Genomic DNA, 26,218 nt, shown 5'->3' with positions numbered 1-26,218 from the left:
ATGTCACTGTACGTATATGTGATTCCACATTACTGTAATCACAGGATATATCGTGTTTCATTTGAGATATTAAATATACGTCATTCCAGTAACGTTGAACTATACGTGTTGACATAATTAGAAGGTGCAACATACGACCTTAGTAATTAATGAATGCAGTGATATTTGTTTAATTAATAGGTAATTAATTTACGCAAAATGGAAAGGAAGCAGGTGAACGAACTTATGACTTAATGAAGACGTCTTTGAAGATTTCAAAAATAAAAATAAAATCTTTAGCTCTGCTTCTTCGTTAAGTACGTTATTTAGATTTTTCTTTAAGTACGCATGGATCTCTGTTTCCTCTAACAGATCCATAATTCGAATATTTTCAGCGAAATAGAGAACCTACTGACTATTGTCAATGCTCGTTATGGAATGATGTTTGTTCGTAAAATGCATGTTAAACTTGAATTGGGTGCTTCGGTGCATTCTGACTAGCTCGTTGTATCTAATCCGTATTTTACGTCTGGGTTGGCCAATAAAGACGTTACAGTAGCTTTTGGTGATTTCGTGATGCCGTTCTTCGTGTTACCTTCCGACGACATAAAGCAAGTACGAATGCTTCCCGTGTCGGCCTGCCGCTATTCGATACAGAGGACGTTCGACGGCTGCCCTGGCCAGCACGCTCTCCAGACCTACACTGAAGCGCCAACGAAACTGGTATAGACATGCTTATTCGAATACGGAGTATGTAAACAGAAAAAATACGGCGCTGCGGTCGGCAACGACTATATAAGACAACAAGTGTCTGGCGCTGTTGTTAGATCGGCTACTGCTGCTGCAATGGTAGGTCATAAAGATTTAAGTGAGTTTGAATGTGGTTTTATAGTCGGCAGACGAGCGATGGCACACACCATCTCCAAGATAGCGACGAAGTGAGGATTTTCCCTTACGACCGTTTCACGAGTGTACCGTGATTATCAGGAATCCGGTAAAACATCAAATCTCCGACATCGCTGCGGCCGGAAAAGATTCTGCAAGAACGGGACCAACGACGACTGAAGAGAATCGTTCAATGTGATAGACGTGCAACCCGTCCGCAGACTGATGCCGATTTCAATTTTGGGTCACCAACAAGTGTCAGCGTGCGAACCATCCAACGAAACATCGTCGATATGGGCTTTGGGAGCCGAAGGCCCTCTGTGTACCCTTGATGACTGAACGACACAAAGCTTTACGCCTCGCCTGGGCTCGTCAACGCCGACATTGGTGTGTTGATAACTGGAAACATGTTGCCTGGTCGGAAGACTCTCGTTTCAAATTGTGTCGAGCGGATGGACGTTTACGGGTACGGAGACTACCTCATGAATCCATGGACCCTGCATGTCAGCAAGGGACTGTTCAAGCTGGTGGAGGGTCTGTAATAGTGAGGGGCGTGTGCAGTTGGAGGGATATGGGAACCTGATACTTCTACATACAACTTTGACAGGTGACACGTACGTAAGCATCCTGTCTGATCACCTGCATCCATTCATGTCCATTGTGCATTCCGACGGACTTGAGCAATTCCAGCAGGACAGTGCCAAACGCCACACGTCCGAATTGCTACGTAGTGGCTCCGGAAACACTGTTCTGAATTTAAACACGTCCGCTGGCCACCAAACTCCCCAGACATGAACGTTATTGAGCATATCTGGGATGCCTTGCAACGTGCTGTTCAGAAGAGATTTCCACTCCCTCGTACCCTTGCGGATTTATGGACAGACCTGATGTCAGTTCCTTCCAGCAGTACTTCAGGCATTAGTCGAGTCCACGCCATGTCGTGATGTCGTGTTGCTGCACTTCTGACAGCTCTCGGGGGCCCTACACGATATTAGGCAGGTGTACGAGTTTCTTTGGCTTTTAAGTGTATCAGCCACTGAGAACATCTGGCCAGGGGCTGTTGAGAGACTGAAAAGCCACTCACCAGCCACTGCGAGTGCTGAACTCTGGAATAGTGTCGCAGATGCACGGAGTGACGTCCCATTGTCTGTCATCCAAGTTCAGTTCAGCTAGAGGTCGGGTTTTAGCCATTGCTGCTGACGGATGTGGCAGTGCTGTGTACTTTTTTTCGCAATTCTCCCAGATCGCCTCCAAATTTATTTTATCCGTGTTGGATCTTGTGACATCCACGGTCGTTAATGATTATTTATTGGTGAAGAACGCGACCAGCCACAAATACTTTTGAAATTGTTTATTTCGATGACACAACCGATTTCGGGCTACAAGCCCGTGTTTCGATGTCTACAATTTCCAGTTACATTGATGTTTTGCTCAGCGTCATGTCGTCTGCTCCTGCATTGCACGACAACGTAGGAATATTTGGAGCCATTTTATATGTTTCATCAATAAAAACGCGCTAATGTGCCTGCATTTATTCATATATAGGATGTTTCACCTAATATGTAAGTAAATGCAGGAACAGCGGCGTGTTTTTATTAATGAAAGTATTCCTTAACTCGACTATCTTGTAAAGTAACGTGTCAGATTCAATGAAGCTGACATTATTTATAAAAATACGTTTCTGATATATGTTTTACATGAAAGTATGCAGCTTAACACGTTAGAGAAGGCTACATCTAGGTATGGTGTCCTAACAACGTTCGTTGTTATTGACTGTAGCTGCGGGAGTGAATCAAGAAAAGCCCACACTCACTAGGACACAGGTTCTAATCTGAGGTACCTACATTAGGTTTGTTCTGTTTGCGGTCGCCATCTTCGCCTCATTACTGGGAAACCCTCAGCAGCGGTGAGGCGCTGAAGTAGCCAGCGTCACGGCGGGGATTCCCTGGGCGCGGGCTGACGGACAGGGAGCTGTCGGCAGTGCGCAGGTGCGCGGCGCCGGACGCACCGCACCCAGAAGGTCGGGCCCCGTGCAGCCCGGTGTGTGTGTTTTCTCCGGTCGCTGAATGAGCGGCGTGGGCGACCATGTTTGCCGTTCCGGCCTATTTGCATTGCCGAGCGACGCGCAAGGACAGGTGGCAGGCGCGGCGCAGGCGCTCTCGCCGCTGCAGCGCGCCACGTTTCGCGAGGCACACGCAGGCGACACGCTGCTTCACAAACGTATCTGCCGGCTTGTCAACCACTGCAGCATCCGTACTCACAGCGTCAGTCAGTGTAGGCTGAACGACAAAATATTAGTCACCCACCTTGAAATTGCTCGTGTATAGCTGCTACCAGGCGGTTGTGTGATCCTCCATCGCTGACGTAAGCCGTATTAGAGAAGTGATGTCTGTGTGCTAACAGTTGTATGCATTCATTGAAGTAACGTGGGTGATTCTGGTGACGTGACAGAATGGCAGAAATTAGCTACAGCGAAACTCCCTGGTGGATTAAAACTGTGTGCTGGAGCGAGACTCGAACCCGGGATCTTTGGCTTTCGAGGGCAAGTGCTCCACTGACTGAGCTATCCGCGCGCGAGACCTCACAGCTTTATTTCCGCCAGTGCCTAATTTACTCAGTGAGTGGCTTACTAGCCCGCAAAAGGCAAAAGTCCAGGGTTCGAGCACCGGTCCGGTAGGCTGCAGAGTGAAAATTCATTCTGCAGTGTTCTGTTGTGTTTAGATGTTCCTGTGAATCAAGTTGCCCCATTTGCCCGTTTGTTGGTTTATCACCGCCGACTGTCCAACGTGTTTATAAGGAATGGTGTACCACTGGCAGCCATGGAACAGGCGTAAGATCAATTGGCCGTAAAGAGATCCTAACCGACAGAGAACGGAGAGGAGCATCACGCCTTTCAGTAACAAGCGGATTCAAACACGGTAGGGATTTATGTGGTCAGTGAATACAGTCCATCTGAACCATTTTTTGAATGAACATTGCGAAGGGAAATTGTTGCAGTAGACCTTTGGTGTGAGAGATATCACAAAAGGCAACGGCTCACAGTAACACTTAGAGCTACACTTCTTCGTTGGGTGAAACAACACAGAAGCGGACAGTAGCTGAGTGAGCGCGTATCGTCTGATCGCGATTTTTGTTTCTTTTCAAATGCTGCAAGGCAACGGGTGCATCTGTTACCGAAGCCAGGACTTGAGCTCGCTCATTCAGGTAACCGCGAACAATAACCTGGATGTTTATTTTGTTATTCTGGACGACCAGGCGTGCCCTCTCTCCTTCATCTTCGTTATAAATGGTTCAAATGGCTCTGAGCACTATGCGACTTAACTTCTGAGGTCATCAGTAGCCCTGAACTTAGAACTAATTAAACCTAACTAACCTAAGGACATCACACACATTCATGCCCGAGGCAGGATTCGAACCTGCGATCCTAGCGGTCGCTTGGTTCCAGACCATCTTCGTTATAAACGAACTGTGAACACCCTCGTATTTCAATGTGAGAGCAGCCTCGTTCACTGGGCTGCAGCGGTTTGACCAACGCTTGGGGACTCTGTCGCACGTCGGCTGGTCCGCTGAATCACCCGATCTTAATGCAACAGAAAATATCTAGAGCTAATTGAAATAGCGAGTAAAACGCAGCAATCAACATCCTAAGAATTTGGTAACTCAACGGTATCTACACAATCGGAAAAAATGCAACACACTTAAGTACAAGTGAGGTGACAGACAATTCATCATATCATTCAGACCAAATGAAAGACATAGGTCACAGAGTAAAGGATGTCCAATCAGTCGCATCAAGACACAGGCTACTCCCACCACCCCGCCCCCTCTAGTGGCAAATCATGCGTGAATTCTCGATACAAACGATCATGAAGGTGCCGAAAGGCATCCTGCGACAGATTGTCCCAAGCATCTTGCGCCTGCGCCTCTGGTTGTAACTTGGCAATGGTTCTTGCAGGTCCTGGAGAATGAGTAAGTTTCCGATTCATCACGTCCCATACGTGTTTAGATGGCGAGAGCTCTGATGATCTTGCTGGCCTGTGTGGTTGTTCGACTCCACGAAGAGCGCGTTGCGTATGTGAACGTGCAGTGGACGTGCAGTTCCCTGTTGAAAAAGCACATCACCTTCATCTCGAAGAAATGGCAAGGTCACCGGGACAACAGCCTGTGAAATGTATCTGACTGGTTATTTTACACTGCAGATACACCAAATGTGACCGTGAGTTGTAATTGACGGTCCCCCACACCATAAAGCCTGGGATCGGAGCTTGTGTCATTGGCGAATGCACTCTGTAATAGGCAGCTCACCAGGTCTGCGGCTTACGTCTATTACCCCCATACAGACAGAACCTACTCTCGTTAGCGAAGACAACAGAGCGGCTTTCTACTCTCCAGTCAACCCTTTCACGGCACCAGAGTCGCCATGCTTGACGTTGCCGTGTTGCCAGTAACAGCCTGGCCAGAGTCACACTTGATCTTAATCCTGCTGCAAGCACACGGTTCCCAACGGTCCCTGATGACACAGCAGCTGCTACACGTGTTCAGATTTCGTCCCTCTATGGCTTCCACCGATCACGCAGTGCGTCGATCTTGACGTGCGCCTGTTACGGGGATGTCCAAAACCTAGTCTACCAATGTGGGAAAATTCCACAGACCACTGCTGAAAGCAACGACAAATCACCGATATGTTGTGCCCAAGATGTGCAGCAATCCATCGATAAGCCCATCAAGTTTTCCGCAGGCTCGCAATGCGACCATCTTCAAATGGCAGAAGTTGTTCGACAAGCGTACGTACTCACTAGTGATGCATGGTTGCACCCTAGAATGAATGTTGCAGACGCTGTTCACCTCTAGACTAACCACAGTTACGCAGAGCTGAACAGAGGGTTTACGTACAGGCCTCCTAAGCGCCATTTAATCGCCGACGACGTGACAAATGAGTCACTAAAGATGCTTTTATACCTGTGCGAGTTGCATCTAGTCTCCTTGCGGCTGTGCTTGCTCCACACACTTCCGTTTTCTATAATACTTGCGCACAGCTGTATTCACAATGGGCACCTCTACTTGCATGTGGGGGCAAGCACAGCTTACGGCAAATAGCCGCAAGGCGCACAGGTATAAACGCATCTTAACACTGCAGCCCCTCAGTATCCGCATAATATACCCTGGTGCCACCGAGCACAGTCCTTGGGTTGCTGCCTTTTTTTCCGGTAGTGGAATTATCAATGAGTGAACTCAGCTGAATATCGCATGCCTGTTATAACTTGCCCACTTTCTTCCTCGTCGAACTGAGGCCATTACCCCAAAGCCTAGTGGCAGTGTTAAACGGTATCATTGCGATGGCTCCTGCGGGTGTCCGATGTGCGTATCAGTCAGTGTGAATCACATTACGGGCGTTCATCTATCGGTCATTAAATCGAAGGAAATTCTCGAACGTGTATCTCAGAAGAAAGTGCCTCTTTAAACCAAATCTAAAAGAAAATGCCTCTTTAAACCCAATCGAAATGTAACCATTGTCTGGTAATGTTTCAAGAGACTCCCAGAGATTCGACTATATAGGCCGGAGTTATTTTTCCTTATTCGCACACATGGGCATCTTCTCTTTCTGAAATTTGAACTTCACATCTTCAATGCAACTATTTCGCGTAGACTGTTGTGACATATACGTAGAGAATGAGATGTCCAGTTTCTATTTTTAATGAAGAGAGATAGTAGGAGGATGGTAAAGCATGATGCCCATACGTAGCTTACTTCTGTGGAGTAGCATTCTGAATATTCCAATCTGGCGGGCACGTTATTGTAAGCAGTGTAAAACCACCTCGCTCAGTCATATTTCCCTGACACGTGTGCCTCTAGTGGGATAAGGTATTTACTTTCTGGACGGAGTATTTACGAATAAATGTACATCTGCCCTGTGGTTTGTGAGACTACCCAAGTCAACAATTGCATTTCTTTACTTAACACTTCTAGTTCCGTAGGCTCAAATTGAAGGGCAAATCTCCATGGTTATGGAACGTGTCAGTACGTGAAGTTACAACAGAAAAGTAATAATAGATCAAATAAAATGTTTATGAATCCCAAAATGGCGACAAGCTATAAGTTTATACAAACGCAGGCAACAACGTAACATAGGAATTAGCTTAATTTTTCAAGGTACTGCTCGACAGAATAGGAGTGATCTGAAAGCATATGGATTACTGCTAAAATTTTTGAATTCCTGTGGTACATCAGTAAGCCAGAAAAACCCTTTGCGAATTGAACGAGCTATCCCAAAATATAATACCATACGTCGTAAGCGAATGAAAATAAGCGAAGTAGACTACTTTTCACATCGAACTCTCACTTACTTCAGATGTTGCTCTAATAGTAGAAATGGCAGCATTAAATCTTTGATCAAGATCCTGAACATAAGCTTTCCATGACATTTTAGTGTCTATCTGAACAAGTAGAAATCTCAACTGCCCAGCTTCACTAATCAAACGCCCATTCAGTGTAATTAGAACGTCAGGTTTTGTTGCATTCTGTGTTAGAAACTGTAAAACGTAATCTTAATTTGATTTAGCGTGTTGATATTGCGAGAAATTGTGCATGTGAGACCATAGCATGTAGTTCTATGGTACACATAATGTGCCTCCTCTCCAGTGAGTGAAAAGTAAGTACGCTTTGTCAGACATTCATATCGGCGAAGTGTTATTGAAGTGTCGTCTTGTCACTGAGGTTTTGTAGTGGACAGCAGCACCACTAAAGATACAGAAATTGCTAGTCAACTTTACTTACACTGTCAAAAATTATACTTGAGTCCCCGCACTCTCCATAAACGCAGCAGCAGCTCTCACACACAAAAAAAAAGGCTCAAATGGCACTGAGCACTATGGGACTTAACATCTGTGGTCATCAGTCCCCTAGAACTTAGAGCTACTTAAACCTAACCAACCTAAGGACATCACACACATCCATACCCGAGGCAGGATTCGAACCTGCGGCCGTAGCGGTCACGCGGTTCCAAACTGAAGCGCCTAGAACCGCACGGCCACACCGGCCGGTTCTCACACACATCTACAATGTGAAAGTATTGAGAAAAATAAATAAATAAAACGAACCAGTTTCTTTAGCGGAAAGTGTTTAGCTGGGGAGTTCAATTATGTGCAGTACACCATGTGAGGTGTAGATAGTAGTGTAATCCCTGACTATGCATATATAAAGCACGACTTCATAACGTGACGCTATGGGCACACTCCTCAGAACTAAATGAGCTCCACAAGTTTGATGAGAAGACAACAATTACCGCCGAAATCCGCAGTAATGTGGCTGTCAGTCCTAGAGCATCTTGCAGTTGCATTTGGGTATGGACTTCGCCGCAGTAAAATTAGTGAATGACTGGTACCACTAAATTACAGAATGTGAAATAAAACTGCAGCGGGAATTCCAATACCACTCTGTTTGTTGTACGTGTTACATAAAACTATAAAAATTGTGTCATTCAATTCTGTTGTGGAGGTTCAGAAACCCTGACTCTGCTCACTAAATAGTGATTGTACGTCAGAAATTCATACCCGCAGTTGTGGTCTTTGCGTTACACGTAAGACACTGACTGAACTAAACTCCGCACACAGGTGCTGGTGTGCCCATCGGTACCGACCGACCGCCCTGTCATCCTCCACCGATGGCGTCACGGGATGTGGGGTGTGGGCGTGGGGTCAGGACACCGCTCTCTCAGCCGCTGTCAGTTTTTCTAACCTGAAGTCGCTACTGCTCTGTCAAATAGCTGCTTGGCTGGCATCAAGAGGCTGAGCGCACATCGTTTCCTTCCTCCCACCAAGGAAAGCTCCCTGGCAGTATTGGAAATCGAACCCAGGTCCTCCACACGGCTGTCAGCGGCGCCGATCACTCAGCTGCGGAGGCGGACGTAACATACAGGTTTTAAATATTTACAGTCACATCCCCTTCAGCGCACTTTGTATCGACGTAAGTCAGTACAGCAAGGTCAACATATGAATATGTGTTCTTTTGTCGAAAGATGTCATGGAGACCTCGAATACTGGGCACACCACTGGCGTAAAACGAGGAGCGTTCAATAAGTAATGCAACACATTTTTTTTCTGAATGTAGGTTGGTTTTATTCAGGATTCCAATACACCATATTATTCCCCACTCTTCTGGCTGTATTCTGGCTGTAAACCTCTATTTTTCAACATAACCTTCGTTCAATACGAAGGCCTTGCGCCCACTTACTGGGGGCCCTATATGCCCGCATGGTACCACTCTACTGGTCGACGTGGGAGCCAACGTGTTGCTACATCAATAACCTCCCCATCATCCACGTACTGCTTCCAGCGGAGTGCATCCTTCATAAGGCCAAACAGACGGAAGTCGAAAGGTGTGAGATCCCGGCTGCAGGGTTGACGAGGAAGAATAGTTCAATAAACCTTTGCGAGTTCCTCTCGAGTGCGCAGATTTGTGTGAAGCCTCGCGGTATCAGGGCGAAAGAAAAGTTCGTTTGCGATTTTCTGGCGACAAGCACGCTGAAGTCGTTTCTTCAGTTTCCTGCCGGCCGAAGTGGCCGAGCGGTTAAAGGCGCTACAGTCTGGAACCGCACGACCGCTACGGTCGCAGGTTCGAATCCTGCCTCGGGCATGGATGTGTGTGATGTCCTTAGGTTAGTTAGGTTTAAGTAGTTCTAAGTTCTAGGGGACTTATGACCACAGCAGTTGAATCCCATAGTGCTCAGAGCCATTTGAACCATTTTTTTCAGTTTCCTGAGGGCAACGAAATATGCCTCAGAGTTGATAGGTGCACCATGAGGGAAGGCATCCAACAGAATAATCCCTTCAGATTCCCAGACGACCGTCGTTAATACTTTACTGGCTGAGATGCGACTTTGAACATTTTATTCGGAGGAAAGGCGGTGTGGCGCTACTCAATGGACTGTCGTTTCTTGCTGTCTGTGTTTCCAGCTGGAAGTGATGCGTCCGTGTTTCATCGTCTCTGACGATGGTCGACAAAAATTGTGACGGTCAGCCTCATAACGCGCAAGCAATTCCGCACAGATGGTCCTTCCTTGCTCTTTATATTGTGTTAGGCGGCGAGGAGCACATGGTACGCATACTTTTGAGTACCCCATATAGTGGACTAGTGTGTCAGCGCTACCAGTAGACACGTCCACTTGAGCTGCGACGTGTTTCACTGTGATCTGTGTATCACCTCGAATGACAGTTACATTAAATGTATTCGAAAATTGCGAACAATGACAACCATGCATGCATGTCCAAAGGAACTTTACATCATAATCGAAATAATTCAGGCACTTCAAATCGTACTTCTCTGCCGATACCGGGAAAGCGAATTTCAAATACGTCTGAGCTGTACGGGAATATACAAAAATAATGGATGTACGCGTGGTTGACGACATATGGAAGTTTTGGTCTGGCAGTCAGTCCTGCACGGATATCCTAATTGGTAATGGGACCGCTTGCGATAAGCGAGAACTCCGGGTTCGAGTCCCGGTCCGCCACAAATTTTCACTGTCGTCATTCCATTCTACAGCTGATGTTTATCATTATTCGCAATTGATTGCTATACATTTACGTATTTCATAACGGCTGTAGTCACCGCAGTGCCTGTTCCTTTGGACACGCATGCATATTCAAAGGAACTTTGTGTTGTAACCAGAATAACAGAGCTATTGCAATATCGTATCGAATGAGTGTTCCAATATTGCAGACTCAGAGCTGTATGCGGCCGGCGGGCACGTGGGAGATCGGACAGGTTTGAGTGACATTGTTGCCATGATGACACATGCCTCGCCCAACGACTCACTGTGGTTTTCCGCGCGTCTATAGTTATTTGCGATGCTCTGGTTTTCTGGACAAAATAACTCTGTGGTAGCTCCCTGCTTCCAATATACCTCCGTTACAGACGCCATTTTGAAGGCTACATGTAGCTCCGCCACTTTATGGTACTTCGTGAAACTATAGGTACTGAAGCGGGAATATTTCACGATGTCCCACAACAAATTGCAAATTTTTTCAACCGAAACTGACCGAGAGCAAAATGTGTTGCGTTACTTAGTGAGCACCCGTCGTATATAAGTGCTGCGTTTAACAGAGATAGATCATCAAGAAACACTCGGAGACGCGGACAAAAAACTTTATTAGGAATCACATGTCCACTGTGTACGCGTCACTTGTTCCATCCGTCTCCAGTAATAATCATTATAAACATCGCTACAGTTGTTGAAACTGGGATACACCATAAGCCTCTTCTTCCTTCTAAAAGCACTTGCTGTTTCCTGGCAGACAATCCTTTCCGAGAAATACGTGATTTTTTGTGTGTGAAGTTCTGTAACAAGAAAAACTGACGTCGATAGGACCGCTTTTCTCCGTCAATTGTCTTAAGATCAGCAGAACAGGTTGGCGCAGTTTATCACGTCGAAAAGCTGGTAATGCGGTAATATATCCCACAGGATCGTTATCAGAACACCAATGCTCCTCTCGTAGAAGTTCTTCGGGCTTCCCGACACAAGATAAATGATGAAATTCATTCTTGTGGAACCAGTCAGTCGATATCTACCCTCCGAAGCTTTTCAGATACCAGTAGCCAACCAGCCTCCTTCGATCTCATTGGCAACTGGATACAGAAGGGTGAAAAAAGACAGGCAATTCGATTGTCAGATTACTATTACTTACTTCCTCATAGTTTATCTGTTATCCAGTTATATTTACCCTGTCTTTCATTTACAAAGAAGTATTTTTTCAATTACACATTCGACGTAACAGATAGATATTCTGTCAGTAAGGAAACGTGTAACTTTTCACGTATTATGTCTGAAGTATTTTTTTCTTCTGACAAACTGTATCTTATCGCATAAAACCACATTTACTGCAACGTTTGTTACTTCTTTCTCGGAGTATATTCCACTTGAGCAGCCCCTTTGTTTACCGGACAAACTAAGCACCATTCAGCAGGTGTTAAATGTCTCCTGCTGATAAATTCCCGTTGGCCATGCATAAATACCAGACGTAATAGTACTCAGTGATCTTGCATCTGTTATTGGTTTGCTAGCCATATCGAAATATGTTGCAAACTCTTTCGCTGTTATCGTACAAGAAAAATTTCAGAGAGCCATTTGATTTCATAGCATTCGGTTTTCTAATCATACATTATGTTGTTATAGAGGGCCTGAAAGCCTACATGTGGGGAGTTTTCTTATTATTATAGTATGAATTGAAGACATCAGTTGAAATAACAGAAATGGAATGAAATAACCTAAAAAAATTTCAAGCTTTTATCAAAAGAGGAACTTATTGTGCCCTGTCGAATATTTCTTGTGTACAAGAAGATATTTACACACGCCTTTTCTGTGGTAATACGCTTGTAAGTTGCAATTAATAATTCGTTTATCCACATGACTTGCGTGGTCGTCGCGTTGACGTTCGGCCATAGTTTATACGCTAACATAATAACTGGACCAGTCCTTCGGCTTTAAAACATTCCGACTGTTAGTCAACAAATGGCACATGTTGACACGCCGAGAACTCAGAGTTCGCGTTAACGGCATTCTTTACTCGAATTAAAATTCTCGTCTCGTTGCGCAGTTTATGTCATGTTTACGGCGGGATCATCCACATACCAAGAGCCAGCTCAGGCGCAAGAATGTGTATGTGTGTACGTGCATACGACATACCTCGCTCGCTATCTTAAGGTTATCTTCTAAACAGTTCTCTCGGAAGGACGTTCATTTCAGTGTAGCATACCTGATCTTCTTCTTCTTTTAGTGTTCAACCCTGAGGTTGGTTTGCAGCAGAGCACCATTCCTCTCGTCTGTCTGCCTTCCTCTTCATTTCCACGTACGTGTTACATCCAACGTCATTCATGATCTGTTGCATGTATGATATCCTTGGTCGCCCCCGCCGATTCCTTCCCTCAGTAGCTCCTTCTGCAATTGTTCCGATGATGTTGTGTCATAGGATGTGCCCTACAAGTTTGTCTCTTCTTGTTTCGATGTGCCTCCACAGAGATCTGGTTTCCTGTACTCTTCTAAGCACCTCTTCATTTGTTACTTTGTCTCTCCAGATGATCCTCATCATCCTTCTATAGCACCACATCTCCAGGGCCTCTAGCCGTCTTCTCTCTTCTCTTCCAACTGTCCAAGTTTCGTATACGTAGAGGGCCACACTCCAAACGAAACCTTTCATGACACGTTTCATTATTTTCAGACTGATATTGTTGCTGGCGAGTAAGTTCCTTCTTCGATTAAATGCAATTTTGGCCTTTTGTATTCTGGTCGCAATTTCTTTTCGGCTTCTACCATCTCTTCTGATTTTGCTTCCCAGGTAAGTAAATTCCTCTATCACTTCCAGCCCCTCTCTTCCAATGATCATTCTCAGCGGTTCATATTCTTTTACTGTACTGCATACCATCACTTTAGTCTTTTTCTTGTTTATTCTCATTCCATACTAATTGCATAGAGTTTTTCCCGTCGTTCTGAGGACTTCCTCTAGATCTTCTTTTGTCTACGTGACTATAGCAATATCATCTGCATATGTTTATCTTCTACCCATTAATTTTGATCCCCACATCAGGAGTTTCTCGAACTTGGTCTATAACTTCCTGGATGTAAGCATTGGACATAAGAGGAGAGAGAGTACATCCCGGTCTTACCCCTTTTCTAATATTTGCTTCTTATTCCTGGTGACAGTTCCTAATCACTGCCACCTCATTCTTATAGAAACTGAGTATCACACGGGTGTCTTTGTACTTTATTCCACTTTTCCTCAGCACTCTGAACATCTCGTGCCAGATAACGTTATCAAATGCCTTTTCCATGTCTACAAAGGTAATATAAGTCGGTTTATATTTCTGTAATTGCTTTTAGGTAACGAGTCTCAGTGCCAGGATCGCCTCTCTTGTTCCCAATCCCCTTTTGAAACCAAACTAATCTTCACTCAGCATATCCTCCACCCTCTCTCCAATTCTCTTCAGAACTATTTTTATAAGAATTTTTGATGCATGTGATATTAGGCTTAGAGTTCGGTACTGTTCACATTTTGTAGCTGCTGCCTTCTTTGGTATAGCAACAATGATACATTTCTGGAAGTCTGTCGGTATCTCTCCTGTGTTATAGATGGACCTAATAAGTTTAAGGAGCATTATTTTCATGCTGTCACCAGCATTCTTTATTAGTTCTGTAGGGATGTCATCAATACCCGTTGCTTTGTTGCCCCACAGTTCTTTTAGAGGTCTGTCAAATGCTTCGTGCAGAATGTCATGTCCCTTGTCATCTTAGTCTACTTGTTCTTCTCTTCCTATTACTTCCTCCGAAAGAGGTGTTCCGGCATACAACTCCTCTATGTATTCATTCCATCTCTTCACCATGTCTTCATCAAACAGCATTTTTCCCTCTTTATTTTCCATTGTGCCTGAGAGGGTTGTTTTACGTTTGTTACAAAACTGATTTGCTGTTCTGTAAATTAAATCAGTTCTTCCGTTTTGCATATTTTCTTCCACTTCCCTGCACATTTCTTCAACAAAATTTTCTTTTGCTTTCCTAGCTTCTCTATTAACTAAATTCCTTAGTCTTCTGCATTCAGATTTTCCTTGTTCATCTGCTGCATTTTTGTATAATCTCCTGTTTTCTGTAAGCTCAATAATATCTGCTGTAATCCATTTCCTCTTGTATTTGGGTTCAGTTCTTCCAACTATCTTCTCTGATCCTTTGTATATAACAGATTTAATTTGATCCCAGTCTTCATTTACTCCACCATGTTGAAAATTTTTAGCTAGGTTGTCTGTTTCATGAGCATAGCGCTTTGCCAGTCCCTCAGTATTCAGTTTTTCTAGTTCCCATTTAAATTTTACTGGCTTCTTCTTGAAACGTTTGAATCTCAGTGAACTTTTTATCAGAACCGGTTGTGATCACTGCCTATGTCTGCAGATGGATAGGTCCTACAATCTTTTATCTGGTTCCTAAAACGTGCTTACAATAGAATGTAATCAATCTGTTGTCTCCTCAGGTCTCCAGGGGCCTTCCATGTGTATCGTCTTCGTTTGTGATGTTGGAAAAGTGTGTTTGCAGCAACTAATTGGTGCCTCGAACAGAACTCGATTAATCGATCTCCTCTTTCATTTCTTCTTCCAAGTCCATATTTGCCAACAATTCCTTCCTCCGGTTTTTCACCCACAGTCGCGTTCCAGTCCCCCATGGCAATCAGGTTTTCATCTCCCTTAACATTTCTCATCGCATTACTTATTTCTTCGTATATTTCATCAATGGCTGCATCTTCTTCTTTGAATGTTGGCATGTATATTTGTATTATCAGTGTCCTTAAGTTTAGTTTCAAGTTTGACTAGTATTATTCGAGAGCTATATTGCACATATCCCTTGACACGTGAGCTATAGTTTTTCCTCAAAATTATTCCAGCTCCTCCCATTCCTGGTCTATCTTGGTCAGTTCCAGTGTGAATGACTCTGTATTCTCCATACCAGAAATCACCTGGTTGAGGCCATCTCATCTCCGATATGCCTAGGATATCGATTTCCAGTCGTTCCATTTCAAGTTTTACGTTTTCTAGCTTGCTACACTGAAGGAGTGTTCTCACATTCCAAGTGGCTATGTTAAAATTGGAATTCTTTTTCTTCACGTTGTCTGTATATTTCAACTTATATTGTAACAGTCAGGTATATTTTTTGGAAAGAAACAAATTCCGATTGCGAATGGCTTTACGGCTCTCTGTAAAACTTGATATATTTACGTAAAAGTCTTACAGTGTTTTCCGTGAAACATTCTTTCCCCTCTGACAAGACGGAGTTAACAGTAGTAAAAAAGACATTTTAGAGTAGCGGATTTCATACATTGTATGTGCAACAGTAAAAACGTTAATTTTCTGTGAATTCTTTGTTGTATTTGTTGCCGTTTATTGTGTCACTCGATTTACTGTGGATTATATGCTATCTTCCATTTAACGTATTAAACTTCTTATGGATTCCGACACTACTTTTTCTTATTCATGAAATAATAATACTGTGACTGTCGTCGGCGCATTATTAATGTTCCTTATGGACTTCACTGATTGTAGAATGGAAATTTTATTGTGCGGTTTAGATGGATTTATGAAAAACAAAATTACTGTACAGTTTGTTTACTTAAAGTGATGCTACCTCTTTAAGCTTTAAGAGATCGCTAATCATTTTAATTGTTTCTTCCTTTGCCTATTTCTTTTCCATAACTGTACACCACACTCGGTATCAGGTTAAACTTAAATTTTATTTTATAGCCTGACATTTCTCATGAAATAACAAACATTTCTTGGGGCAACTTGCTTCTGATTTTCGGGTTGAATATTTATCCTTGGTCCCGTACAATTTGACACTGCAGCTTTCGTTTTCATTTTTATTGCTGATGTGTGTATATTCTTTAGGATTTTGATTTACACATTTGATACGTAAGTGATATTACCTTTGATAGACATGTTTATTTACTTATTCGATCTGATTCTTTGATTATCACCCATGTATTTTACGTAACACTTTTTTAGTAAACTGCAGTGGCAGATTTGTATTTCATAAGATTTCAGTTTACTAGCTTACATGCAACTTGTTATTAACCTGTTTCGATACAGAGTTATGTAGAATCGCGGGTGACAGAGGCCCAAATCTCCATCGGTACACACATCGTTTTTCTTAAACCGCTGGTTCTTTTCTAAAGAATACACCGCATCTTTCCCCACTCTGAGCTTCTTTTCGGTTTCTAATGACGTCGTCCTCGACGGGACATTAAATCCTTATCTTCCTTCCTTCTTACAGTTTTGCTATCTACATGGTTACTCTGCAATTCACATTTAAGTGCTATGCAGAGGGTTCATCGAACCACAACCATACTATCTCTCTACCATTCCACTCCCGAACAGCGCGCGGGAAAAACGAACACCTAAACCTTTCTGTTCGAGCTCTGATTTCTCTTATTCTATTTTGATGATCATTCCTATCTATGTAGGTTCGACTCTACAAAATATTTTCGCATTCGGAAGAGAACGTTGGTGACTGAAATTTCGTAAATAGATCTCGCCGCGACGAAAAATGTCTTTGCTTTAATGACTTCCATCCCAACTCGCGTATCATGTCTGCCACACTCTCTCCCCTATTACGTGATAATACAAAACGAACTGCCCTTTTTCGCACCCTTTCGATGTCCTCCGTCAATCCCACCTGGTAAGGATCACACACCGCGCAGCAATATTCTAACAGAGGACAAACGAGTGTAGTGTAAGCTGTCTCTTTAGTGGACTTGTTGCATCTTCTAAGTGTCCTGCCAATGAAACGCAACCTTTGGCTCGCCTTCCTCACAATATTATCTATGTGGTCTTTCCAACCGAAGTTGTTCGTAATTTTAACACCCAGGTACTTAGTTGCATTGACAGCCTTGAGAATTGTACTATTTATCGAGTAATCGAATTCCAATGGATTTCTTTTGGAACTCATGTGGATCACCTCACATTTTTCGTTATTTAGCGTCAACTGCCACCTGCCACACCATACAGCAATCTTTTCTAAATCGCTTTGCAACTGACACTGGTCTTCGGATGACCTTACTAGACTGTAAATCATCTGCGAACAACCTAAGAGAACTGCTCAGATTGTCACCCAGGTCATTTATATAGATCAGGAACAGCAGAGGTCCCAGGACGCATCCCTGGGGAACACCTGATATCACTTCAGTTTTACTCAATGATTTGCCGTCTATTACTACGAACTGCGACCTTCCTGACAGAAAATCACGAATCCAGTCGCACAGCTGAGACGATACCCCATAGGCCCGCAGCTTGATTAGAAGTCGCTTGTGAGGAACGGTGTCAAAAGCTTTCCGGAAATCTAGAAATGCGGAATCAACTTGAGATCCCCTGTCGATAGCGGCCATTACTTCGTGCGAATAAAGAGCTAGCTGCGTTGCACAAGAACGATGTTTTCTGAAACCATGCTGATTACGTATCAATAGATCGTTCCCTTCGAGGTGATTCATAATGTTTGAATACAGTATATGCTCCAAAACCCTACTGCAAACTGACGTCAATGATATAGGTCTGTAGTTCGATGGATTACTCCTACTACCCTTCTTAAACACTGGGGCGACCTGCGCAATTTTCCATTCTGTAGGTACAGATCTATCGGTGAGCGTGCGGTTGTATATGATTGCTAAGTAGGGAGCTATTGTATTAGCGTAATCTGAAAGGAACGTAATCGGTATACAATCTGGACCTGAAGACTTGCCCGTATCAAGCTATTTGAGTTACTTCGTAACCCCTAAGGTATCTACTTCTAAGAAACTCATGCTAGCAGCTGTTCGTGTTTCAAATTCTGGAATATTCCATTCGTCTTCCCTGGTGAAGGAATTTCGGAAAACTGCGTTCAATAACTCCGCTTTAACGGCACAGTCGTCGGTAACAGTACCATCGGCACTGCGCAGCGAAGGTATTGACTGCGTCTTGCCGCTTGTGTACTTTACATACGACCAGAATTTCTTCGGATTTTCTACCAAATGTTTCGTTGTGGAACCTATTAAAGGCATCTCGCATTGAAGTCCGTGCCAAATTTCGCGCGTCTGTAAATTTTAGCCGATCTTCGGGATTTCGCGTTCTTCTGAACTTCGCATGCTTTTTCCGTTGCCTCTGCAACAGCGTTCGGACCTGTTTTGTGTACCATGGGGGATCAGTTCCATCTCTTACCTATTTATGAGGTATGCTATTGCTACTATATCTTTGAATTTGAACCGCATCTCTCTACATTTGCATAGTCAGTTCGGAAGGAATGGAGATTGTCTCTTAGGAGGGCTTCTAGTGACACTTTATCCGCTTTTTTAAATAAAATTATTTTGCGTTTGTTTCTGGTGGATTTGGAAGAAACGGTATTGAGCCTAACTACAACGACCTTGTGATCACTAATCCCTGTATCAGTCATGATTCTCTCTATTAGCACTGGATTGTTTGTGGCTAAGAGGTCAAGTGTGTTTTCGCAACCATTTACAATTCGCGTGGGTTCGTGGACTAACTGCTCGAAATAATTTTCGGAGAAAGCATTTAGGGCAATCTCGGAATATGTTTTCTGCCTACCACCGGTTCTGAACAAGTATTTTTGCCAACATATCGAGGGAAGTTTGAAGTCCCCACCAACTATAACCGTATGAGTGGGGTATTTAATTGTTACGAGACTCAAATTTTCTCTGAACTGTTCAGCAGCTATATCATCGGAGTCTGGGGGTCGGTAGAAGGAGCCAATTATTAACTTAGTTCCGCTGTAAGTATAACCTCCACCCATACCAATTCGCACGGAGTATCTACTTCGATTTCATTACAAGATAAACCACTACTGACAGAAACAAATACTCCACCACCAATTCTGCCTAATCTATCTTTCCTAAACACCGTCTGAGACTTGTGCCATTCAAAGTTGCAACAATAACCTCTTCCAAAAATTTTATACTTCTATATTTACACAACACTAACCACCATCCGGTACGTGTGAAAGTCCGTAGCAGACCTGCTACCATTTTCCCCCTCTCACACTTCAATTTCCATTCGAAACTGGTTCGAGCGAAGTACTGCTTATAAGCGTTCGTATAGGTTCCAATCTTCCCGAATTTATCAAAACACTGATTCTGCATGGTGTACGTGTAAAGAAGTAATGTGTTGCCTGACCCTAGTTGGAATGTATCTCTCCGTGATACGTAACGCCACTGTTGTGGATTCTTTTCACGGGAGTCGTTCCGTTGTGTATTTTTCAATGCCTTACGTAGTGTATTTGTAAATGCAGATGTAGAATCAAGCATCATCGTGAGTTCCTCGTGCTGATGAACACTGATGAAACACAGATCTCCTTTTCAAAATTTCCTGTGTGGAGTAGTGACCTGATCTCTTCAAAGGTGTCTTATAACGCTGTACTAGGTAGCGCCGGTAAAAAATTTTGCATAATGTTGCAGAATCTAGTTTAAGAATTCCATCCAACTTCGTATCAGAAGACTGTAAGACGTGAACTATGCTTCCACCTCAAGAGTGAAGCTAACAATACTCACGACTTCCTAAATCTACCAGTAAGCCTCATCAGCCGTGACAGCGTTAACCGGCTGCAACCAGTGCTTTCAGTAGCAATTCGGAGAGCCGTCTACACAGACTAGACCCTCACGCAAAAGCAGCGCCACATCCTGTTCTTTCCCAACCTGACAGTTACTTCATTGGGAGTCTCCATTGCCTGCATAGGGCTGAAGCTGCCAGTAACCAGCGTATCAAGCCTTTGTGCTTGTCGAGACATTTCAGGAAGATACACACCAGTCTCCCAACAGCTGGAGCGACTGATGCTGGCTTGGATGTACTTGCAGCAATGGGCCAACCCAATGGTTGTTCTATGCACGTGGAGCTGACCACTGTTCGCAAATAGTGAGAAGCCAGGTCGACACGTTTCATGTAACTGCCACGCGCTTCTGGACTAGGGATGTGACACCCATGATGCCCCCGGCAACACCTGTTGTCGATGGGATCCGATGCGCTGAATTGACTGATTCGTCTTCACCATAAAATAGCTGGCTACATACGAGAGGATTTCTGCGATGGGCCAGAACCACGGGTAGGTTACACGGAAATTTTCAATTGATCAGGACTGCCACTCTCACATCCGTCGTTTTCCACCAACGTGCTGGACCCGCATCTCGGATCTAGTTTCTCAGCTTTGCCCAGAGCGAGAGGCCAGTTCCAGCCAAATGGATCTGATTCAGAATCGTGAGCACTCTTCTGAGAATAGCGAGGCTTCCATATGGAGGAAGAGAACGTTATTGATCTTTGGTCATTGGTAAAGTACATTACCTCTAAATTTTTTAAAATAAAAGAATAATACAGTTATGGGTAGTACGGTAACAGCATAGTACAAACAATTCACCATAATGTTGGTTTATACAATTCATCACACATTTTTCATTTCTTCCAGAGTCCTGCATCTTTTTGAGCTCTTTTAAGGAACGTTATTTCAAATTTTGTAACATAATTTTCATTGCGCTCTGGCCAACAGTTGCAATACAGTCTATAAATGTTTCAATCATGTCCTTGTACGCACTACCCTTTTTCATTTTTGTTCATGCAACGTTAATGGGTCGATTTTCATAAATATGATCATCCGCAGTACAGTAATGAGTTTTTATCCGGTCATTGGTCCATTCTTTCACTACACCTGAAGCAACTAAAACTTTCTGTCGCCTGAAAACCACAGGAAAACTCTCGAATTTCCTGAATGTGGCCCATAACAGAAAGCAGCTCTTTTGTGCGATCTGCTGGTAGCGGCTTGAAGGTCGGGTCTCCACTAACGGACAGGCTGGCTCGCAGGTTTTCCTGCATCCGTCGGAAATATCCGTGGCCCGTCGCTAAAAGTCCCTCGTTTGTGGTCTGTTACTGAATGGCGAACAGTGGTGGTGTCACGGGTCTATGAGCAGAAGGTAAATATTGGCGATGACTTCACGATTGTCCCTGTACGCCACAGAATCATAAACTCCACATTGTTTAAAGTACACTACTGGCCATTAAAATTGCTACACCAAGAAGAAATGCAGATGATAAACGGGTATTCATTGGACAAATATATTATACTAGAACTGACATGTGATTACATTTTCACGCAATTTGTGTGCATAGATCCTGAGAACTCAGTACCCCGAACGACCACCTCTGGCCGTAATAACGGCCTTCATAAGCCTGGGCATTGAGTGAAACAGAGCTTGGATGGCGTGTACAGGTACAACTGCCCATGCAGCTTCAACAAGATACCACAGTTCATCAAGAGTAGTGACTGGCGTATTGTGACGAACCAGTTGCTCGGCCACTATTGACCAGACGTTTTCAATTGGTGAGAGATCTGAAGAATGTGCTGGCCAGTGCAGCAGTCGAACATTTTCTGTATCCAGAAAGGCCCATACAAGACCTGCAACATGCGGTCGTGCATTATCCTGCTGAAATGAAGGGTTTTGCATGGATCGAATGAAGTGTAGAGCCACGGGTCGTAACACAACTGAAATGTAACGTCCACTGTTAAAAGTGCCGTCGATGCGAACAAGAGGTGATCGAGACGTGTAACCAATGGTACCCCATACCATCACGCTGGGTGATACGCCAGTATGGCGATGACGAATACACGCTTCCAATGTGCGTTCACCGCGATGTCGCCAATCACGGATGCGACCATCATGATGCTGTAAACAGAACCTGGATTCATCCGAAAACGTCCCCATCTGTTGACTCAGGGATCGAGACGTGGCTGCACGATCCGTTACAGCCATGCGGATAAGTTGCCTGACATCTCGACTGCTAGTGATACGAGGCCGTTGGGATCCAGCACGGCGTTCTGTATTACCCTCCTGAACCCACCGATTCCATATTCTGCTAACAGTAATTGGATCACTACCAACGCGAGCAGCAATGTCGTGATACGATAAACCGCAATCGCGATAGGCTACAATCCGACCTTTATCAAAGTCGGAAACGTGACGGTACGCATTTCTCCACCTTACACGAGGCATCACAACAACGTTTCACCAGGCAACGCCGGTCAATTGCTGTTTGTGTATGAGAAATCGGTTGGAAACTTTCCTCATGTCAGCAAGTTGTAGGTGTCGCCACCGGCGCCAACCTTGTGTGAATGCTCTGAAAAGCTAATCATTTGCATATCACAGCATCTTCTTCCTGTCGGTTAAATTTAGCGTCTGTAACACGTCATCTTCATGGTGTAGCAATTTTAATGGCCAGTAGTGTACATCTGAGACAACAAACTGTGCCACGCTTATTGGGACTGTGGCCGCAATGGCTGCAAACCGTGGTCAAGGACAGGAGTCTGACACAGGAGTTGAGAACTCGAACGTTGATGGGTAATACCAAAAGGCATACTTTTCAAGAGACGTTTCGTGCGTCGTGGAAAGGTTCACTGCTATAATAACCGAGAGCCCGTTCCAAAAGATTCCGGCCGTGTGTTAATTACGAAATGACCATGACTATAAAATCAGAAAGATCCGAGATTTTACAGACGCTTACCAGCAGCATATTTCTCTTGCGCATCATTCACGAATGGAAGAGGAAAGGTTGAGGTGGGGTATGGGTGGGGGGGGGAGGACGGGGGAAATGGAGGATAATAATGGTACACGAAGCACTTTCCGCAACGCTTCGTAGGATACCTCGCGCAGTGCAGCTGAAGATGTAGTTACATACGTAAGTGTAGTTATCTGTACTTAGCTTATCGAAACTCACAGACTGAACACAGCCGCTGCAGATAAGTACATGCGTCCCTTTCTCTCTCCTTGTTCACCCGGCTGTGGAATTGCGAGGTGCATCACTCCACAGTGTCAGAACCAAGGGAGCCACAAGATTTCAGTACTGCTGAGCACTTCTGAAATAGTGATGAAATAAAAATAATGTATTCCCCCCAATATACACTATGTGATCAAAAGTATCCGGACACCCCAAAAAAATACTTTTTTCATATTAGGTGCATTGTGCTGCCACCTACTGCCGGATACTCCATATCAGCGACCTCAGTGAGAGAGCAGAATGGGGCGTCCGCGGAACTCGACGGACTTCGACCGTGATCAGGTGATTGGGTGTAACTTGTGTAATACATCTGCACGCGAGATTTCCACATTCCTAAACATCCCCAGGTCCACTGTTTCTGACGTGATAGTGATGTGGAAAAAGCGTCTGTTGACTGAAGGAGACCGCCGACCGTTGAAGAGGGTCGTAACGTGTAATAGGCGGACATCTATCCAGACCATCACACAGGAATTCCAAACTGCATCAGGATCCACCAAAAGGACTATGACAGTTAGGCGGGAGGTGAGAAAATTAGATTTCATGGTCGAGCGGCTGCTCATAAACCACACGTCACGCCGGTAAATGCCAAACGATGCCTCACTTGGTGTAAGGAGCGTAAATACTGGACGACTGAACAGTGGAAAAATGTTGTGTGGCGTGACGAATCACGGTACACAATGTGGCGATCCGATAGCAGGGTGTGGGTATGGCGAATGCCCGGTGAACATAATCTACCAGCGTGTGTAGTGCCAACAGTAAAATTCTGAGGTGGTGGTGTTATGGTGTGGTCGTGTTTTTCATGGAAGGGGGCTTGCACCCCTTGTTGTTTTGCGGGGCACTATCACAGCACAGGTGTACACTGCTGTTTTAAGCACCTTCTTCTTTCCACTGTTGAGGAGCAATTTGGGGATGGCGACTGCATCTTTCAACACGATCGAGCACCTGTTCATAATGCACCACTTCTGCCAGAGTGGTTACACGACAATACCATCCCTGTATGGACTGGCCTGCACAGAGCCATGACCTGAATCCTATAGAACACCTTTGGGATGTTTTGGAACGCCGACTTGGTGCCAGGCCTCACCGACTAACATCGATACTTCTCCTCAGTGCAGCACTCCGTGAATCCTTGAAGAGCGGGTTCCCATACCCCGAGAAACCTTCTAGCAACTGATTGAACGTGTGCCTGTGAGAGTGGAAGCTGTCATCAAGGCGAAGGTTAGCCAAAACCATATTGAATTTTCAGCCATGTGTCCGGATACTTTTGGTCACATAGTGTATGTACGTGTTTTGTAGCTGCCTGTTGGTCGGTCATCGATCAGCATGGCGCAGTTCTTCGGCATGCTACCTCAACGAGCTACAGTGCAGGACGCCACCTGCAAGGTTTTCACTAGTGCAAACAAGAGGAGAGTTCAAGCAGCTGAATCAGTTCAGTTTCCTGTAGGAAAAATGTAAAATGATGAGCTTTAGGCAGAAGCAGTAGACTTGAGAGACGTTTTTGCTCCCCGTTTCAGTATTTGGCTGCAACATCATAAATATGAGGATAGTCTGCTAAGTCCGCTAAATTTCTGTTAAGGAATAGAACACTTTTACTGCTCCTTCGTAGTTGGTAAGCTTGATTGTTCCAAGTATCTTACAAAGGAGTTCAACTAGTACAGTGTACGGGTCATTGTTGACCGTCGTATGAATTGTTTAGTGTGTCAATTACGATTGGAAATAAGGAAAACCGAATTTCGTACTGTTAATAAACATTTTCAACCGTAGAAGTTGGCACTCAAAAAAGTACCCTTTCTCCAAGGTGATCACACAGCTGCGATAACATTGGCTAAAGTGCATGAACTGGGCTTTGAAATGGTTTCTCAGCCACCCCATTCACCAGACTTAGCCTCAAGTGGCTTCTTCCTGTTCTGTACCTTGAAACTTTGGCTTACAGGGAAGAAATTGTGATCAAATGAGGTAGTGATAGTTTCAGTTAACGAGTATTTTGCAGAGTTTAACAAAACCTATTTTTTCGATGGGATGAGAAAGCTGGAGACTCGCTGGATCAAGCGTAAATTCTTCAAAGGAGACTATGTCCAGAAGTAAGGTGAGATGCTTACGAAACAAACTTTTTTTCCTGCTTTTTACCAGACGTATAAAACCACTCTCGTATGAACATAGTGATTGCTTCTGTGTGAAGAGAACAATTACTGACTGGTCGTAGTGCTCACTAACAAAGAGTCGTTTTCCCAGACTCCCCCCGTGAACGTAATGATTAGACATTTCCAGGAGTACCAACCGTTGACCTCCATCAACTGTCTGCTTCCTTCTGGTTCGTACAGTATGGATCCAAACCAAAGTGTATTTTTGCTCCAACCAGCTGTAAGATGGACAAGTGATAACAAATTACTCTTCAGAGCCGGAATCGAGGAACTACGCTAGCTTAAAACAGAAAAACCAGGTGCGCGATGCATACTGGTAATATTTTGCGGTCGCCGTGCTTAAATTTAGTTCTTTGCAGATAAGTGCTTAATTTAACGCCAGTTATCTTAAGTCCAAGGAAAGATTCACGTGGTATCTTTCTGCTTTTTTTGTTAATAATTACTGTGTTCTTTTGTCAGCGCGATTGAACGCTTTCTGTTGTGACACCAGCCTGCTCGTTGTTGGGGCATCTGCAATCTATTTATAAAGTATTAGTTATGGTCTATTATGGTATAGGGTACTGAAGAGATATCATTAGCAATTTCTGGCCCTTCTCTTTTCTCGGTAAGTGGCCTCACGTACGTCAGACTTAAAAGTGGCGCCTTCTTTGTAATGAGTGTAATCAGGGGCATTAAGCGGATAGTTTATGACGAAATCATGTCCTACGGATTGAGAGAGAAATTTGGTAATTTGTTCAGAAGATCGTCCGCGGACCGCATGTCATCATCTTAATAGGAGTGAAGCATCTTAATGTTGTCAGGACACGGAAATCGTTCACCAGAAAGCCTTCTTATAGTGCGTTATTTGCTACACTATGGAGAAAAAAAAACCAGTAGTAACAGCTTCGAGA

The sequence above is a fragment of the Schistocerca piceifrons genome, chromosome 1 (genome assembly GCF_021461385.2).
Source record: "Schistocerca piceifrons isolate TAMUIC-IGC-003096 chromosome 1, iqSchPice1.1, whole genome shotgun sequence".
Lineage (NCBI taxonomy): Eukaryota > Metazoa > Arthropoda > Insecta > Orthoptera > Acrididae > Schistocerca > Schistocerca piceifrons.
The sequence above is the reverse complement of the archived record's forward strand: the minus strand, read 5'-3'. Positions refer to the sequence as shown.